This window comes from Halictus rubicundus, unplaced genomic scaffold (assembly GCF_050948215.1).
Source record: "Halictus rubicundus isolate RS-2024b unplaced genomic scaffold, iyHalRubi1_principal scaffold0035, whole genome shotgun sequence".
NCBI lineage: Eukaryota > Metazoa > Arthropoda > Insecta > Hymenoptera > Halictidae > Halictus > Halictus rubicundus.
In genome coordinates this window covers 1,431,373-1,452,776 of record NW_027488576.1, presented here as the reverse complement: position 1 = coordinate 1,452,776, position 21,404 = coordinate 1,431,373, and positions in this window count along the sequence as shown.

Genomic DNA, 21,404 nt, shown 5'->3' with positions numbered 1-21,404 from the left:
GAATAAAGGATAGGATAGGATAGAGGAAAGGGTAGGATAGAGCATAGGATAGGATAGAGGATAGGATAGGATAGAGGATAGGATAGGATAGAGTATAGGATAGGATAGAGCATAGTATAGGATAGAGGATGGGATAGCATAGAGGATAGGATAGGATAGAGGATAGGATAGGATTGAGGATAAGATAGGATTGAGGATAGGATAGGATAGAGGATCCGATAGTGGATTGGATAGGATAGAGTATAGGATAGGATAGAGGATAGGATAGGATAGAGGATAGGATAGGATAGAGGATAGGATAGGATTGAGGATAGGATAGGATTGAGGATAGAATAGGATAGAGGATCCGATAGGGGATTGGATAGGGTAGAGGATAGGAGACGGTAGAGGATAGGATAGGGGATTGGATAGGATAGAGGACAGGAGACGATGGAGGATAGGATAGAATAGAGGATAGGATAGAATAGAGGAAAGGATAGGATAGAGCATAGGATAGGATAGAGGATAGGATAGGATAGAGGATAGGATAGGATAGGATAGAGTATAGGATAGGATAGAGGATAGGATAGTATAGAGGATAGGATAGGATAGGGTATAGGATAGGATAGAGGATATGATAGGATAGAGAATAGGATAGGATAGAGGATAGGATAGGATACAGTATAGGATAGGATAGAGGATAGGATAGGATAGGATAGAGGATAGGATAGGATAGAGGATAGAGGATAGGATAGGATAGGATAGAGGATAGGATAGGATAGAGGATAGGATAGGATTGAGGATAGGATAGGGGATTGGATAGGATAGGATAGGATAGAGTATAGGATAGGATAGAGGATAGGATAATATAGAGGATAGGATAGGATAGGGTATAGGATAGGATAGAGGATATGATAGGATAGAGAATAGGATAGGATAGAGGATAGGATAGGATACAGTATAGGATAGGATAGAGGATAGGATAGGATAGAGGATAGGATAGAGGATAGGATAGGAGAGAGGATAAGATAGGATTGAGGATAGGATAGGATAGAGGATAGGATAGGATAGAGGATCCGATAGGGGATTGGATAGGATAGAGGATAGGATAGGGGATTGGATAGGATAGAGGACAGGAGACGATGGAGGATAGGATAGAATAGAGGATAGGATAGAATAGAGGAAAGGATAGGATAGAGCATAGGATAGGATAGAGGATAGGATAGGATAGAGGATAGGATAGGATAGGATAGAGTATAGGATAGGATAGAGGATAGGATAGTATAGAGGATAGGATAGGATAGGGTATAGGATAGGATAGAGGATATGATAGGATAGAGAATAGGATAGGATAGAGGATAGGATAGGATACAGTATAGGATAGGATAGAGGATAGGATAGGATAGGATAGAGGATAGGATAGGATAGAGGATAGAGGATAGGATAGGATAGGATAGAGGATAGGATAGGATAGAGGATAGGATAGGATTGAGGATAGGATAGGGGATTGGATAGGATAGGATAGGATAGAGTATAGGATAGGATAGAGGATAGGATAATATAGAGGATAGGATAGGATAGGGTATAGGATAGGATAGAGGATATGATAGGATAGAGAATAGGATAGGATAGAGGATAGGATAGGATACAGTATAGGATAGGATAGAGGATAGGATAGGATAGAGGATAGGATAGAGGATAGGATAGGAGAGAGGATAAGATAGGATTGAGGATAGGATAGGATAGAGGATAGGATAGGATAGAGGATCCGATAGGGGATTGGATAGGATAGAGGATAGGATAGGGGATTGGATAGGATAGAGGACAGGAGACGATGGAGGATAGGATAGAATAGAGGATAGGATAGGATAGAGGATTGGATAGGATAAAGGATAGGATAGGATAGAGGATAAGATAGGATAGAGCATAGTATAGGATAGAGGATGGGATAGCATAGAGGATAGGATAGGATAGAGGATAGGATAGGATTGAGGATAGGATAGGATAGAGGATCCGATAGGGGATTGGATAGGATAGAGGATAGGAGACGATAGAGGATAGGATAGGGGATTGGATAGGATAGAGGACAGGAGACGATGGAGGATAGGATAGAATAGAGGATAGGATAGGATAGGGGAAATGATAGGATAGAGGATAGGATAGGATAGAGGATATGATAGGATAGAGGATATGATAGGATAGAGGATAGGATAGGATAGAGGATAGGATAGAGGATTGGATAGGATAGAGGATAGGATAGGATAGAGGATAGGATAGGATAGAGGATAGGATTGAGGATAGAGCATACGATAGAGGATAGGATAGGATAGAGGATAAGATAGGATAGACGATAGGATAGGATAGAGGATGGGATAGCATAGAGGATAGGATAGGATAGAGGATAGGATAGGATTGAGGATAGGATAGGATTGAGGATAGGATAGGATAGAGGATAGGATAGGATTGAGGATAGATTAGGATAGAGGATCCGATAGGGGATTGGATAGGATAGAGGATAGGATAGGATAGAGGATAGGATAGGATAGAGGATAGGATAGGATAGAGGATAGGATAGGATTGAGGATAGGATAGGATTGAGGATAGAATAGGATAGAGGATCCGATAGGGGATTGGATAGGATAGAGGATAGGAGACGGTAGAGGATAGGATAGGGGATTGGATAGGATAGAGGACAGGAGACGATGGAGGATAGGACAGAATACAGGATAGGATAGGATAGGGGAAAGGATAGGATAGAGGATAGGATAGGATAGTGGATAGGATAGGATAGAGGATATGATAGGATAGAGGATAGGATAGGGTAGAGGATTGGATAGGATAAAGGATAGGATAGGATAGAGGATAAGATAGGATAGAGCATAGTATAGGATAGAGGATGGGATAGCATAGAGGATAGGATAGGATAGAGGATAGGATAGGATTGAGGATAGGATAGGATTGAGGATAGGATTGGATAGAGGATAGGATAGGGGATTGGATAGCATAGAGGACAGGAGACGATGGAGGATAGGATAGAATAGAGGATAGGATAGGATAGGGGAAAGGATAGGATAGAGGATAGGATAGGATAGAGGATAGGATAGGATAGAGGATAGGATAGGATTGAGGATAGGATAGGATAGAGGATCCGATAGGGGATTGGATAGGATAAAGGATAGGAGACGATAGAGGATAGGATAGGGGATTGGATAGGATAGAGGACAGGAGACGATGGAGGATAGGATAGAATAGAGGATAGGATAGGATAGAGGAAAGGATAGGATAGAGCATAGGATAGGATAGAGGATAGGATAGGATAGAGGATAGGATAGGATAGAGGATAGGATAGGATTGAGGATAGGATAGGATTGAGGATAGGATAGGATAGAGGATCCGATAGGGGATTGGATAGGATAGAGGATAGGAGACGGTAGAGGATAGGATAGGGGATTGGATAGGATAGAGGACAGGAGACGATGAGAGGATAGGATAGAATAGAGGATAGGATAGGATAGGGGAAAGGATAGGATAGAGGATAGGATAGGATAGTGGATAGGATAGGATAGAGGATATGATAGTATAGAGGATAGGATAGGATTGAGGATAGGATAGGATTGAGGATAGGATAGGATAGAGGATCCGATAGGGGATTGGATAGGATAGAGGATAGGATAGGATAGAGGATAGGATAGGATAGAGGATAGGATAGGATTGAGGATAGGATAGGATTGAGGATAGAATAGGATAGAGGATCCGATAGGGGATTGGATAGGATAGAGGATAGGAGACGGTAGAGGATAGGATAGGGGATTGGATAGGATAGAGGACAGGAGACGATGGAGGATAGGACAGAATACAGGATAGGATAGGATAGGGGAAAGGATAGGATAGAGGATAGGATAGGATAGTGGATAGGATAGGATAGAGGATATGATAGGATAGAGGATAGGATAGGGTAGAGGATATGATAGGATAGAGGATAGGATAGGGGATTGGATAGGATAGAGGATAGGAGACGATAGAGGATAGGATAGGGGATTGGATAGGATAGAGGACAGGAGACGATGGAGGATAGGATAGAATAGAGGATAGGATAGGACAGAGGAAAGGATAGGATAGAGCATAGGATAGGATAGAGGATAGGATAGGATAGAGGATAGGATAGGATAGAGGATAGGATAGGAAATAGGATATGATAGGATAGAGGATAGGATAGGATAGAGGATCCGATAGGGGATTGGATAGGATAGAGGATAGGAGACGATAGAGGATAGGATAGGGGATTGGATAGGATAGAGGACAGGAGACGATGGAGGATAGGATAGGATAGAGGATAGGATAGGATTGAGGATAGGATAGGATAGAGGATCCGATAGGGGATTGGATAGGATAGAGGATAGGAGACGATAGAGGATAGGATAGGATAGAGGATAGGATAGGATAGTGGATAGGATAGAATAGAGGATATGATAGGATAGAGGATAGGATAGGATAGAGGATAGGATAGGATTGAGGATAGGATAGGATAGAGGATAGGATAGGATAGGATAGAGGATAAGATAGGATAGAGCATAGTATAGGATAGAGGATGGGATAGCATAGAGGATAGGATAGGATAGAGGATAGGATAGGATTGAGGATAGGATAGGATTGAGGATAGGATAGGATAGAGGATCGGATAGGGGATTGGATAGGATAGAGGATAGGAGACGATGGAGGATAGGATAGAATAGAGGATAGGATAGGATAGGGGAAAGGATAGGATAGAGGATAGGATAGGATAGAGGATAGGATAGGATAGAGGATATGATAGGATAGAGGATAGGATAGGATAGAGGATCCGATAGGGGATTGGATAGGATAGAGGATAGGAGACGATAGAGGATAGGATAGGGGATTGGATAGGATAGAGGACAGGAGACGATGGAGGATAGGATAGAATAGAGGATAGGATAGGATAGAGGAAAGGATAGGATAGAGCATAGGATAGGACAGAGGATAGGATAGGATAGAGGATAGGATAGGATAGAGGATAGGATAGGATTGAGGATAGGATAGGATAGAGGATCCGATAGGGGATTGGATAGGATAGAGGATAGGAGACGATAGAGGATAGGATAGGGGATTGGATAGGATAGAGGACAGGAGACGATGGAGGATAGGATAGAATAGAGGATAGGATAGGATAGGGGAAATGATAGGATAGAGGATAGGATAGGATAGAGGATAGGATAGGATAGAGGATATGATAGGATAGAGGATAGGATAGGATAGAGGATAGGATAGAGGATTGGATAGGATAGAGGATAGGATAGGATAGAGGATAGGATAGGACAGAGGATAGGATTGAGGATAGAGCATACGATAGAGGATAGGATAGGACAGAGGATAGGATTGAGGATAGAGCATACGATAGAGGATAGGATAGGATAGAGGATAGGATAGGATAGAGGGTAGGATAGGATAGAGGATGGGATAGCATAGAGGATAGGATAGGATAGAGGATAGGATAGGATTGAGGATAGGATAGGATAGGATAGAGGATCGGATAGGGGATTCGATAGGATAGAGGATAGGAGACGATAGAGGATAGGATAGGGGATTGGATAGGATAGAGGACAGGAGACGATGGAGGATAGGATAGAATAGAGGATAGGATAGGATAGGGGAAAGGATAGGATAGAGGATAGGATAGGATAGTGGATAGGATAGGATAGAGGATATGATAGGATAGAGGATAGGATAGGATTGAGGATAGGATAGGATTGAGGATAGGATAGGATAGAGGATCCGATAGGGGATTGGATAGGATAGAGGATAGGATAGGATAGAGGATAGGATAGGATAGAGGATAGGATAGGATTGAGGATAGGATAGGATTGAGGATAGAATAGGATAGAGGATCCGATAGGGGATTGGATAGGATAGAGGATAGGAGACGGTAGAGGATAGGATAGGGGATTGGATAGGATAGAGGACAGGAGACGATGGAGGATAGGACAGAATACAGGATAGGATAGGATAGGGGAAAGGATAGGATAGAGGATAGGATAGGATAGTGGATAGGATAGGATAGAGGATATGATAGGATAGAGGATAGGATAGGGTAGAGGATATGATAGGATAGAGGATAGGATAGGGGATTGGATAGGATAGAGGATAGGAGACGATAGAGGATAGGATAGGGGATTGGATAGGATAGAGGACAGGAGACGATGGAGGATAGGATAGAATAGAGGATAGGATAGGACAGAGGAAAGGATAGGATAGAGCATAGGATAGGATAGAGGATAGGATAGGATAGAGGATAGGATAGGAAATAGGATATGATAGGATAGAGGATAGGATAGGATAGAGGATCCGATAGGGGATTGGATAGGATAGAGGATAGGAGACGATAGAGGATAGGATAGGGGATTGGATAGGATAGAGGACAGGAGACGATGGAGGATAGGATAGGATAGAGGATAGGATAGGATTGAGGATAGGATAGGATAGAGGATCCGATAGGGGATTGGATAGGATAGAGGATAGGAGACGATAGAGGATAGGATAGGATAGAGGATAGGATAGGATAGTGGATAGGATAGAATAGAGGATATGATAGGATAGAGGATAGGATAGGATAGAGGATAGGATAGGATTGAGGATAGGATAGGATAGAGGATAGGATAGGATAGGATAGAGGATAAGATAGGATAGAGCATAGTATAGGATAGAGGATGGGATAGCATAGAGGATAGGATAGGATAGAGGATAGGATAGGATTGAGGATAGGATAGGATTGAGGATAGGATAGGATAGAGGATCGGATAGGGGATTGGATAGGATAGAGGATAGGAGACGATGGAGGATAGGATAGAATAGAGGATAGGATAGGATAGGGGAAAGGATAGGATAGAGGATAGGATAGGATAGAGGATAGGATAGGATAGAGGATATGATAGGATAGAGGATAGGATAGGATAGAGGATCCGATAGGGGATTGGATAGGATAGAGGATAGGAGACGATAGAGGATAGGATAGGGGATTGGATAGGATAGAGGACAGGAGACGATGGAGGATAGGATAGAATAGAGGATAGGATAGGATAGAGGAAAGGATAGGATAGAGCATAGGATAGGATAGAGGATAGGATAGGATAGAGGATAGGATAGGATAGAGGATAGGATAGGATTGAGGATAGGATAGGATAGAGGATCCGATAGGGGATTGGATAGGATAGAGGATAGGAGACGATAGAGGATAGGATAGGGGATTGGATAGGATAGAGGACAGGAGACGATGGAGGATAGGATAGAATAGAGGATAGGATAGGATAGGGGAAATGATAGGATAGAGGATAGGATAGGATAGAGGATAGGATAGGATAGAGGATATGATAGGATAGAGGATAGGATAGGATAGAGGATAGGATAGAGGATTGGATAGGATAGAGGATAGGATAGGATAGAGGATAGGATAGGACAGAGGATAGGATTGAGGATAGAGCATACGATAGAGGATAGGATAGGACAGAGGATAGGATTGAGGATAGAGCATACGATAGAGGATAGGATAGGATAGAGGATAGGATAGGATAGAGGGTAGGATAGGATAGAGGATGGGATAGCATAGAGGATAGGATAGGATAGAGGATAGGATAGGATTGAGGATAGGATAGGATAGGATAGAGGATCGGATAGGGGATTCGATAGGATAGAGGATAGGAGACGATAGAGGATAGGATAGGGGATTGGATAGGATAGAGGACAGGAGACGATGGAGGATAGGATAGAATAGAGGATAGGATAGGATAGGGGAAAGGATAGGATAGAGGATAGGATAGGATAGAAGATAGGATAGAGGATAGGATAGGAGAGAGGATAAGATAGGATTGAGGATAGGATAGGATAGAGGATAGGATAGGATAGAGGATCCGATGGGGGATTGGATAGGATAGAGGATAGGAGACGATAGAGGATAGGATAGGGGATTGGATAGGATAGAGGACAGGAGACGATGGAGGATAGGATAGAATAGAGGATAGGATAGGATAGAGGATTGGATAGGATAGAGGATAGGATAGGATAGAGGATCCGATAGGGGATTGGATAGGATAGAGGATAGGATAGGGGATTGGATAGGATAGAGGACAGGAGACGATGGAAGATAGGATAGAATAGAGGAAAGGATAGGATAGAGGATTGGATAGGATAAAGGATAGGATAGGATAGAGGATAAGATAGGATAGAGCATAGGATAGGATAGAGGATAGGATAGGATAGAGGATAGGATAGGATAGAGGATAGGATAGGATAGAGGATAGGATAGGATTGAGGATAGGATAGGATTGAGGATAGGATAGGATTGAGGATAGGATAGGATAGAGGATAGGATGGGATAGAGGATAGGATAGGATTGGGGATAGGATAGGATTGAGGATAGGATAGGATAGAGGATCGGATAGGGGATTGGATAGGATAGAGGATAGGAGACGATAGAGGATAGGATAGGGGATGGGATAGGATAGAGGATAAGATAGGATTGAGGATAGGATAGGATAGAGGATAGGATAGGATAGAGGATCCGATAGGGGATTGGATAGGATAGAGGATAGGAGACGATAGAGGATAGGATAGGGGATTGGATAGGATAGAGGACAGGAGACGATGGAGGATAGGATAGAATAGAGGATAGGATAGGATAGAGGATTGGATAGGATAGAGGATAGGATAGGATAGAGGATCCGATAGGGGATTGGATAGGATAGAGGATAGGAGACGATAGAGGATAGGATAGGGGATTGGATAGGATAGAGGACAGGAGACGATGGAGGATAGGATAGAATAGAGGATAGGATAGGATAGAGGATTGGATAGGATAAAGGATAGGATAGGATAGAGGATAAGATAGGATAGAGCATAGTATAGGATAGAGGATGGGATAGCATAGAGGATAGGATAGGATAGAGGATAGGATAGGATTGAGGATAGGATAGGATAGAGGATCCGATAGGGGATTGGATAGGATAGAGGATAGGAGACGATAGAGGATAGGATAGGGGATTGGATAGGATAGAGGACAGGAGACGATGGAGGTTGGATAGAATAGAGGATAGGATAGGATAGGGGAAATGATAGGAAAGAGGATAGGATAGGATAGAGGATAGGATAGGATAGAGGATATGATAGGATAGAGGATAGGATAGGATAGAGGATAGGATAGAGGATTTGATAGGATAGAGGATAGGATAGGATAGAGGATAGGATAGGATAGAGGATAGGATTGAGGATAGAGCATACGATACAGGATAGGATAGGATAGAGGATAGGATAGGATAGAGGATAGGATAGGATAGAGGATGGGATAGCATAGAGGATAGGATAGGATAGAGGATAGGATAGGATTGAGGATAGGATAGGATAGAGGATAGGATAGGATAGAGGATAGGATAGGATTGAGGATAGGATAGGATAGAGGATCCGATAGGGGATTGCATAGGATAGAGGATAGGAGACGGTAGAGGATAGGATAGGGGATTGGATAGGATAGAGGACAGGAGACGATGAGAGGCTAGGACAGAATACAGGATAGGATAGGATAGGGGAAAGGATAGGATAGAGGATAGGATAGGATAGTGGATAGGATAGGATAGAGGATATGATAGGATAGAGGATAGGATAGGATTGAGGATAGGATAGGATTGAGGATAGGATAGGATAGAGGATCCGATAGGGGATTGGATAGGATAGAGGATAGGATAGGATAGAGGATAGGATAGGATAGAGGATAGGATAGGTTTGAGGATAGGATAGGATTGAGGATAGAATAGGATAGAGGATCCGATAGGGGATTGGATAGGATAGAGGATAGGAGACGGTAGAGGATAGGATAGGGGATTGGATAGGATAGAGGACAGGAGACGATGGAGGATAGGACAGAATACAGGATAGGATAGGATAGGGGAAAGGATAGGATAGAGGATAGGATAGGATAGTGGATAGGATAGGATAGAGGATATGATAGGATAGAGGATAGGATAGGGTAGAGGATTGGATAGGATAAAGGATAGGATAGGATAGAGGATAAGATAGGATAGAGCATAGTATAGGATAGAGGATGGGATAGCATAGAGGATAGGATAGGATTGAGGATAGGATAGGATTGAGGATAGGATAGGATAGAGGATAGGATAGGGGATTGGATAGCATAGAGGACAGGAGACGATGGAGGATAGGATAGAATAGAGGATAGGATAGGATAGGGGAAAGGATAGGATAGAGGATAGGATAGGATAGAGGATAGGATAGGATAGAGGATATGATAGGATAGAGGATAGGATAGGATAGAGGATCCGATAGGGGATTGGATAGGATAGAGGATAGGAGACGATAGAGGATAGGATAGGGGATTGGATAGGATAGAGGACAGGAGACGATGGAGGATAGGATAGAATAGAGGATAGGATAGGATAGAGGAAAGGATAGGATAGAGCATAGGATAGGATAGAGGATAGGATAGGATAGAGGATAGGATAGGATAGAGGATAGGATAGGATTGAGGATAGGATAGGATTGAGGATAGGATAGGATAGAGGATCCGATAGGGGATTGGATAGGATAGAGGATAGGAGACGATAGAGGATAGGATAGGGGATTGGATAGGATAGAGGACAGGAGACGATGGAGGATAGGATAGAATAGAGGATAGGATAGGATAGAGGAAAGGATAGGATAGAGCATAGGATAGGATAGAGGATAGGATAGGATAGAGGACAGGAGACGATGGAGGATAGGATAGAATAGAGGATAGGATAGGATAGAGGAAAGGATAGGATAGAGCATAGGATAGGATAGAGGATAGGATAGGATAGAGGATAGGATAGGATAGAGGATAGGATAGGATTGAGGATAGGATAGGATAGAGGATCCGATAGGGGATTGGATAGGATAGAGGATAGGAGACGATAGAGGATAGGATAGGGGATTGGATAGGGGATTGGATAGGATAGAGGATAGGAGACGATAGAGGATAGGATAGGGGATTGGATAGGATAGAGGACAGGAGACGATGGAGGATAGGATAGAATAGAGGATAGGATAGGATAGAGGAAAGGATAGGATAGAGCATAGGATAGGATAGAGGATAGGATAGGATAGAGGATAGGATAGGATAGAGGATAGGATAGGATTGAGGATAGGATAGGATAGAGGATCCGATAGGGGATTGGATAGGATAGAGGATAGGAGACGATAGAGGATAGGATAGGGGATTGGATAGGATAGAGGACAGGAGACGATGGAGGATAGGATAGAATAGAGGATAGGATAGGATAGGGGAAATGATAGGATAGAGGATAGGATAGGATAGAGGATAGGATAGGATAGAGGATATGATAGGATAGAGGATAGGATAGGATAGAGGATAGGATAGAGGATTGGATAGGATAGAGGATAGGATAGGATAGAGGATAGGATAGGACAGAGGATAGGATTGAGGATAGAGCATACGATAGAGGATAGGATAGGACAGAGGATAGGATTGAGGATAGAGCATACGATAGAGGATAGGATAGGATAGAGGATAGGATAGGATAGAGGGTAGGATAGGATAGAGGATGGGATAGCATAGAGGATAGGATAGGATAGAGGATAGGATAGGATTGAGGATAGGATAGGATAGGATAGAGGATCGGATAGGGGATTCGATAGGATAGAGGATAGGAGACGATAGAGGATAGGATAGGGGATTGGATAGGATAGAGGACAGGAGACGATGGAGGATAGGATAGAATAGAGGATAGGATAGGATAGGGGAAAGGATAGGATAGAGGATAGGATAGGATAGAAGATAGGATAGAGGATAGGATAGGAGAGAGGATAAGATAGGATTGAGGATAGGATAGGATAGAGGATAGGATAGGATAGAGGATCCGATGGGGGATTGGATAGGATAGAGGATAGGAGACGATAGAGGATAGGATAGGGGATTGGATAGGATAGAGGACAGGAGACGATGGAGGATAGGATAGAATAGAGGTTAGGATAGGATAGAGGATTGGATAGGATAGAGGATAGGATAGGATAGAGGATCCGATAGGGGATTGGATAGGATAGAGGATAGGATAGGGGATTGGATAGGATAGAGGACAGGAGACGATGGAAGATAGGATAGAATAGAGGAAAGGATAGGATAGAGGATTGGATAGGATAAAGGATAGGATAGGATAGAGGATAAGATAGGATAGAGCATAGGATAGGATAGAGGATAGGATAGGATAGAGGATAGGATAGGATAGAGGATAGGATAGGATAGAGGATAGGATAGGATTGAGGATAGGATAGGATTGAGGATAGGATAGGATAGAGGATAGGATGGGATAGAGGATAGGATAGGATTGGGGATAGGATAGGATTGAGGATAGGATAGGATAGAGGATCGGATAGGGGATTGGATAGGATAGAGGATAGGAGACGATAGAGGATAGGATAGGGGATGGGATAGGATAGAGGATAAGATAGGATTGAGGATAGGATAGGATAGAGGATAGGATAGGATAGAGGATCCGATAGGGGATTGGATAGGATAGAGGATAGGAGACGATAGAGGATAGGATAGGGGATTGGATAGGATAGAGGACAGGAGACGATGGAGGATAGGATAGAATAGAGGATAGGATAGGATAGAGGATTGGATAGGATAGAGGATAGGATAGGATAGAGGATCCGATAGGGGATTGGATAGGATAGAGGATAGGAGACGATAGAGGATAGGATAGGGGATTGGATAGGATAGAGGACAGGAGACGATGGAGGATAGGATAGAATAGAGGATAGGATAGGATAGAGGATTGGATAGGATAAAGGATAGGATAGGATAGAGGATAAGATAGGATAGAGCATAGTATAGGATAGAGGATGGGATAGCATAGAGGATAGGATAGGATAGAGGATAGGATAGGATTGAGGATAGGATAGGATAGAGGATCCGATAGGGGATTGGATAGGATAGAGGATAGGAGACGATAGAGGATAGGATAGGGGATTGGATAGGATAGAGGACAGGAGACGATGGAGGTTGGATAGAATAGAGGATAGGATAGGATAGGGGAAATGATAGGAAAGAGGATAGGATAGGATAGAGGATAGGATAGGATAGAGGATATCATAGGATAGAGGATAGGATAGGATAGAGGATAGGATAGAGGATTTGATAGGATAGAGGATAGGATAGGATAGAGGATAGGATAGGATAGAGGATAGGATTGAGGATAGAGCATACGATACAGGATAGGATAGGATAGAGGATAGGATAGGATAGAGGATAGGATAGGATAGAGGATGGGATAGCATAGAGGATAGGATAGGATAGAGGATAGGATAGGATTGAGGATAGGATAGGATAGAGGATAGGATAGGATAGAGGATAGGATAGGATTGAGGATAGGATAGGATAGAGGATCCGATAGGGGATTGCATAGGATAGAGGATAGGAGACGGTAGAGGATAGGATAGGGGATTGGATAGGATAGAGGACAGGAGACGATGAGAGGCTAGGACAGAATACAGGATAGGATAGGATAGGGGAAAGGATAGGATAGAGGATAGGATAGGATAGTGGATAGGATAGGATAGAGGATATGATAGGATAGAGGATAGGATAGGATTGAGGATAGGATAGGATTGAGGATAGGATAGGATAGAGGATCCGATAGGGGATTGGATAGGATAGAGGATAGGATAGGATAGAGGATAGGATAGGATAGAGGATAGGATAGGTTTGAGGATAGGATAGGATTGAGGATAGAATAGGATAGAGGATCCGATAGGGGATTGGATAGGATAGAGGATAGGAGACGGTAGAGGATAGGATAGGGGATTGGATAGGATAGAGGACAGGAGACGATGGAGGATAGGACAGAATACAGGATAGGATAGGATAGGGGAAAGGATAGGATAGAGGATAGGATAGGATAGTGGATAGGATAGGATAGAGGATATGATAGGATAGAGGATAGGATAGGGTAGAGGATTGGATAGGATAAAGGATAGGATAGGATAGAGGATAAGATAGGATAGAGCATAGTATAGGATAGAGGATGGGATAGCATAGAGGATAGGATAGGATTGAGGATAGGATAGGATTGAGGATAGGATAGGATAGAGGATAGGATAGGGGATTGGATAGCATAGAGGACAGGAGACGATGGAGGATAGGATAGAATAGAGGATAGGATAGGATAGGGGAAAGGATAGGATAGAGGATAGGATAGGATAGAGGATAGGATAGGATAGAGGATATGATAGGATAGAGGATAGGATAGGATAGAGGATCCGATAGGGGATTGGATAGGATAGAGGATAGGAGACGATAGAGGATAGGATAGGGGATTGGATAGGATAGAGGACAGGAGACGATGGAGGATAGGATAGAATAGAGGATAGGATAGGATAGAGGAAAGGATAGGATAGAGCATAGGATAGGATAGAGGATAGGATAGGATAGAGGATAGGATAGGATAGAGGATAGGATAGGATTGAGGATAGGATAGGATTGAGGATAGGATAGGATAGAGGATCCGATAGGGGATTGGATAGGATAGAGGATAGGAGACGATAGAGGATAGGATAGGGGATTGGATAGGATAGAGGACAGGAGACGATGGAGGATAGGATAGAATAGAGGATAGGATAGGATAGAGGAAAGGATAGGATAGAGCATAGGATAGGATAGAGGATAGGATAGGATAGAGGATAGGATAGGATAGAGGATAGGATAGGATTGAGGATAGGATAGGATAGAGGATAGGATAGGATAGATGATATGATAGGATAGAGGATAGGATAGGATAGAGGATAGGATAGAGGATTGGATAGGATAGAGGATAGGATAGGATAGAGGATAGGATAGGACAGAGGATAGGATTGAGGATAGAGCATACGATAGAGGATAGGATAGGATAGAGGATAGGAGACGATAGAGGATAGGATAGGGGATTGGATAGGATAGAGGACAGGAGACGATGGAGGATAGGATAGAATAGAGGATAGGATAGGATAGGGGAAATGATAGGATAGAGGATAGGATAGGATAGAGGATAGGATAGGATAGATGATATGATAGGATAGAGGATAGGATAGGATAGAGGATAGGATAGAGGATTGGATAGGATAGAGGATAGTATAGGATAGAGGATAGGATAGGACAGAGGATAGGATTGAGGATAGAGCATACGATAGAGGATAGGATAGGATAGAGGATAGGATAGGATAGAGGATAGGATAGGATAGAGGATGGGATAGCATAGAGGATAGGATAGGATAGGGGAAAGGATAGGATAGAGGATAGGATAGGATAGAAGATAGGATAGAGGATAGGATAGGAGAGAGGATAAGATAGGATTGAGGATAGGATAGGATAGAGGATAGGATAGGATAGAGGATCCGATGGGGGATTGGATAGGATAGAGGATAGGAGACGATAGAGGATAGGATAGGGGATTGGATAGGATAGAGGACAGGAGACGATGGAGGATAGGATAGAATAGAGGATAGGATAGGATAGAGGATTGGATAGGATAAAGGATAGGATAGGATAGAGGATAAGATAGGATAGAGCATAGGATAGGATAGAGGATAGGATAGGATAGAGGATAGGATAGGATAGAGGATAGGATAGGATAGAGGATAGGATAGGATTGAGGATAGGATAGGATTGAGGATAGGATAGGATAGAGGATAGGATAGGATAGAGGATAGGATAGGATTGGGGATAGGATAGGATTGAGGATAGGATAGGATAGAGGATCGGATAGGGGATTGGATAGGATAGAGGATAGGAGACGATAGAGGATAGGATAGGGGATTGGATAGGATAGAGGACAGGAGACGATGGAGGATAGGATAGAATAGAGGATAGGATAGGATAGAGGATTGGATAGGATAAAGGATAGGATAGGATAGAGGATAGGATAGGATAGAGCATAGTATAGGATAGAGGATGGGATAGCATAGAGGATAGGATAGGATAGAGGATAGGATAGGATTGAGGATAGGATAGGATAGAGGATCCGATAGGGGATTGGATAGGATAGAGGATAGGAGACGATAGAGGATAGGATAGGGGATTGGATAGGATAGAGGACAGGAGACGATGGAGGATATGATAGAATAGAGGATAGGATAGGATAGGGGAAATGATAGGATAGAGGATAGGATAGGATAGAGGATAGGATAGGATAGAGGATAGGATTGAGGATAGAGCATACGATAGAGGATAGGATAGGATAGAGGATAGGATAGGATAGAGGATAGGATAGGATAGAGGATGGGATAGCATAGAGGATAGGATAGGATAGAGGATAGGATAGGATTGAGGATAGGATAGGATAGAGGATAGGATAGGATAGAGGATAGGATAGGATTGGGGACAGGATAGGATAGAGGATCCGATAGGGGATTGGATAGGATAGAGGATAGGAGACGGTAGAGGATAGGATAGGGGATTGGATAGGATAGAGGACAGGAGACGATGAGAGGCTAGGACAGAATACAGGATAGGATAGGATAGGGGAAAGGATAGGATAGAGGATAGGATAGGATAGTGGATAGGATAGGATAGAGGATATGATAGGATAGAGGATAGGATAGGATTGAGGATAGGATAGGATTGAGGATAGGATAGGATAGAGGATCCGATAGGGGATTGGATAGGATAGAGGATAGGATAGGATAGAGGATAGGATAGGATTGAGGATAGGATTGAGGATAGAATAGGATAGAGGATCCGATAGGGGATTGGATAGGATAGAGGATAGGAGACGGTAGAGGATAGGATAGGGGATTGGATAGGATAGAGGACAGGAGACGATGGAGGATAGGACAGAATACAGGATAGGATAGGATTTGGGAAAGGATAGGATAGAGGATAGGATAGGATAGTGGATAGGATAGGATAGAGGATATGATAGGATAGAGGATAGGATAGGGTAGAGGATTGGATAGGATAAAGGATAGGATAGGATAGAGGATAGGATAGGATAGAGCATAGTATAGGATAGAGGATGGGATAGCATAGAGGATAGGATAGGATAGAGGATAGGATAGGATTGAGGATAGGATAGGATTGAGGATAGGATAGGATAGAGGATAGGATAGGGGATTGGATAGCATAGAGGACAGGAGACGATGGAGGATAGGATAGAATAGAGGATAGGATAGGATAGGGGAAAGGATAGGATAGAGGATAGGATAGGATAGAGGATAGGATAGGATAGAGGATATGATAGGATAGAGGATAGGATAGGATAGAGGATCCGATGGGGGATTGGATAGGATAGAGGATAGGAGACGATAGAGGATAGGATAGGGGATTGGATAGGATAGAGGACAGGAGACGATGGAGGATAGGATAGAATAGAGGATAGGATAGGATAGAGGATTGGATAGGATAGAGGATAGGATAGGATAGAGGATCCGATAGGGGATTGGATAGGATAGAGGATAGGAGACGATAGAGGATAGGATAGGGGATTGGATAGGATAGAGGACAGGAGACGATGGAGGATAGGATAGAATAGAGGATAGGATAGGATAGAGGATTGGATAGGATAAAGGATAGGATAGGATAGAGGATAAGATAGGATAGAGCATAGGATAGGATAGAGGATAGGATAGGATAGAGGATAGGATAGGATAGAGGATAGGATAGGATTGAGGATAGGATAGGATTGAGGATAGGATAGGATAGAGGATAGGATAGGATAGAGGATAGGATAGGATTGGGGATAGGATAGGATTGAGGATAGGATAGGATAGAGGATCGGATAGGGGATTGGATAGGATAGAGGACAGGAGACGATAGAGGATAGGATAGGGGATGGGATAGGATAGAGGATAAGATAGGATTGAGGATAGGATAGGATAGAGGATAGGATAGGATAGAGGATCCGATAGGGGATTGGATAGGATAGAGGATAGGAGACGATAGAGGATAGGATAGGGGATTGGATAGGATAGAGGACAGGAGACGATGGAGGATAGGATAGAATAGAGGATAGGATAGGATAGAGGATTGGATAGGATAGAGGATAGGATAGGATAGAGGATCCGATAGGGGATTGGATAGGATAGAGGATAGGAGACGATAGAGGATAGGATAGGGGATTGGATAGGATAGAGGACAGGAGACGATGGAGGATAGGATAGAATAGAGGATAGGATAGGATAGAGGATTGGATAGGATAAAGGATAGGATAGGATAGAGGATAAGATAGGATAGAGCATAGTATAGGATAGAGGATGGGATAGCATAGAGTATAGGATAGGATAGAGGATAGGATAGGATTGAGGATAGGATAGGATAGAGGATCCGATAGGGGATTGGATAGGATAGAGGATAGGAGACGATAGAGGATAGGATAGGGGATTGGATAGGATAGAGGACAGGAGACGATGGAGGATAGGATAGAATAGAGGATAGGATAGGATAGGGGAAATGATAGGATAGAGGATAGGATAGGATAGAGGATAGGATAGGATAGAGGATATGATAGGATAGAGGATAGGATAGGATAGAGGATAGGATAGAGGATTGGATAGGATAGGATAGAGGATAGGATAGGATAGAGGATAGGATTGAGGATAGAGCATACGATAGAGGATAGGATAGGATAGAGGATAGGATAGGATAGAGGATAGGATAGGATAGAGGATGGGATAGCATAGAGGATAGGATAGGATAGAGGATAGGATAGGATTGAGGATAGGATAGGATAGAGGATAGGATAGGATAGAGGATAGGATAGGATTGAGGATAGGATAGGATAGAGGATCCGATAGGGGATTGCATAGGATAGAGGATAGGAGACGGTAGAGGATAGGATAGGGGATTGGATAGGATAGAGGACAGGAGACGATGAGAGGCTAGGAAAGAATACAGGATAGGATAGGATAGGGGAAAGGATAGGATAGAGGATAGGATAGGATAGTGGATAGGATAGGATAGAGGATATGATAGGATAGAGGATAGGATAGGATTGAGGATAGGATAGGATTGAGGATAGGATAGGATAGAGGATCCGATAGGGGATTGGATAGGATAGAGGATAGGATAGGATAGAGGATAGGATAGGATAGAGGATAGGATAGGTTTGAGGATAGGATAGGATTGAGGATAGAATAGGATAGAGGATCCGATAGGGGATTGGATAGGATAGAGGATAGGAGACGGTAGAGGATAGGATAGGGGATTGGATAGGATAGAGGACAGGAGACGATGGAGGATAGGACAGAATACAGGATAGGATAGGATAGGGGAAAGGATAGGATAGAGGATAGGATAGGATAGTGGATAGGATAGGATAGAGGATATGATAGGATAGAGGATAGGATAGGGTAGAGGATTGGATAGGATAAAGGATAGGATAGGATAGAGGATAAGATAGGATAGAGCATAGTATAGGATAGAGGATGGGATAGCATAGAGGATAGGATAGGATTGAGGATAGGATAGGATTGAGGATAGGATAGGATAGAGGATAGGATAGGGGATTGGATAGCATAGAGGACAGGAGACGATGGAGGATAGGATAGAATAGAGGATAGGATAGGATAGGGGAAAGGATAGGATAGAGGATAGGATAGGATAGAGGATAGGATAGGATAGAGGATATGATAGGATAGAGGATAGGATAGGATAGAGGATCCGATAGGGGATTGGATAGGATAGAGGATAGGAGACGATAGAGGATAGGATAGGGGATTGGATAGGATAGAGGACAGGAGACGATGGAGGATAGGATAGAATAGATGATAGGATAGGATAGAGGAAAGGATAGGATAGAGCATAGGATAGGATAGAGGATAGGATAGGATAGAGGATAGGATAGGATAGAGGATAGGATAGGATTGAGGATAGGATAGGATTGAGGATAGGATAGGATAGAGGATCCGATAGGGGATTGGATAGGATAGAGGATAGGAGACGATAGAGGATAGGATAGGGGATTGGATAGGATAGAGGACAGGAGACGATGGAGGATAGGATAGAATAGAGGATAGGATAGGATAGAGGAAAGGATAGGATAGAGCATAGGATAGGATAGAGGATAGGATAGGATAGAGGATAGGATAGGATAGAGGATAGGATAGGATAGAGGATAGGATAGGATTGAGGATAGGATAGGATAGAGGATAGGATAGGATAGATGATATGATAGGATAGAGGATAGGATAGGATAGAGGATAGGATAGAGGATTGGATAGGATAGAGGATAGGATAGGATAGAGGATAGGATAGGACAGAGGATAGGATTGAGGATAGAGCATACGATAGAGGATAGGATAGGATAGAGGATAGGAGACGATAGAGGATAGGATAGGGGATTGGATAGGATAGAGGACAGGAGACGATGGAGGATAGGATAGAATAGAGGATAGGATAGGATAGGGGAAATGATAGGATAGAGGATAGGATAGGATAGAGGATAGGATAGGATAGATGATATGATAGGATAGAGGATAGGATAGGATAGAGGATAGGATAGAGGATTGGATAGGATAGAGGATAGTATAGGATAGAGGATAGGATAGGACAGAGGATAGGATTGAGGATAGAGCATACGATAGAGGATAGGATAGGATAGAGGATAGGATAGGATAGAGGATAGGATAGGATAGAGGATGGGATAGCATAGAGGATAGGATAGGATAGGGGAAAGGATAGGATAGAGGATAGGATAGGATAGAAGATAGGATAGAGGATAGGATAGGAGAGAGGATAAGATAGGATTGAGGATAGGATAGGATAGAGGATAGGATAGGATAGAGGATCCGATGGGGGATTGGATAGGATAGAGGATAGGAGACGATAGAGGATAGGATAGGGGATTGGATAGGATAGAGGACAGGAGACGATGGAGGATAGGATAGAATAGAGGATAGGATAGGATAGAGGATTGGATAGGATAAAGGATAGGATAGGATAGAGGATAAGATAGGATAGAGCATAGGATAGGATAGAGGATAGGATAGGATAGAGGATAGGATAGGATAGAGGATAGGATAGGATAGAGGATAGGATAGGATTGAGGATAGGATAGGATTGAGGATAGGATAGGATAGAGGATAGGATAGGATAGAGGATAGGATAGGATTGGGGATAGGATAGGATTGAGGATAGGATAGGATAGAGGATCGGATAGGGGATTGGATAGGATAGAGGATAGGAGACGATAGAGGATAGGATAGGGGATTGGATAGGATAGAGGACAGGAGACGATGGAGGATAGGATAGAATAGAGGATAGGATAGGATAGAGGATTGGATAGGATAAAGGATAGGATAGGATAGAGGATAGGATAGGATAGAGCATAGTATAGGATAGAGGATGGGATAGCATAGAGGATAGGATAGGATAGAGGATAGGATAGGATTGAGGATAG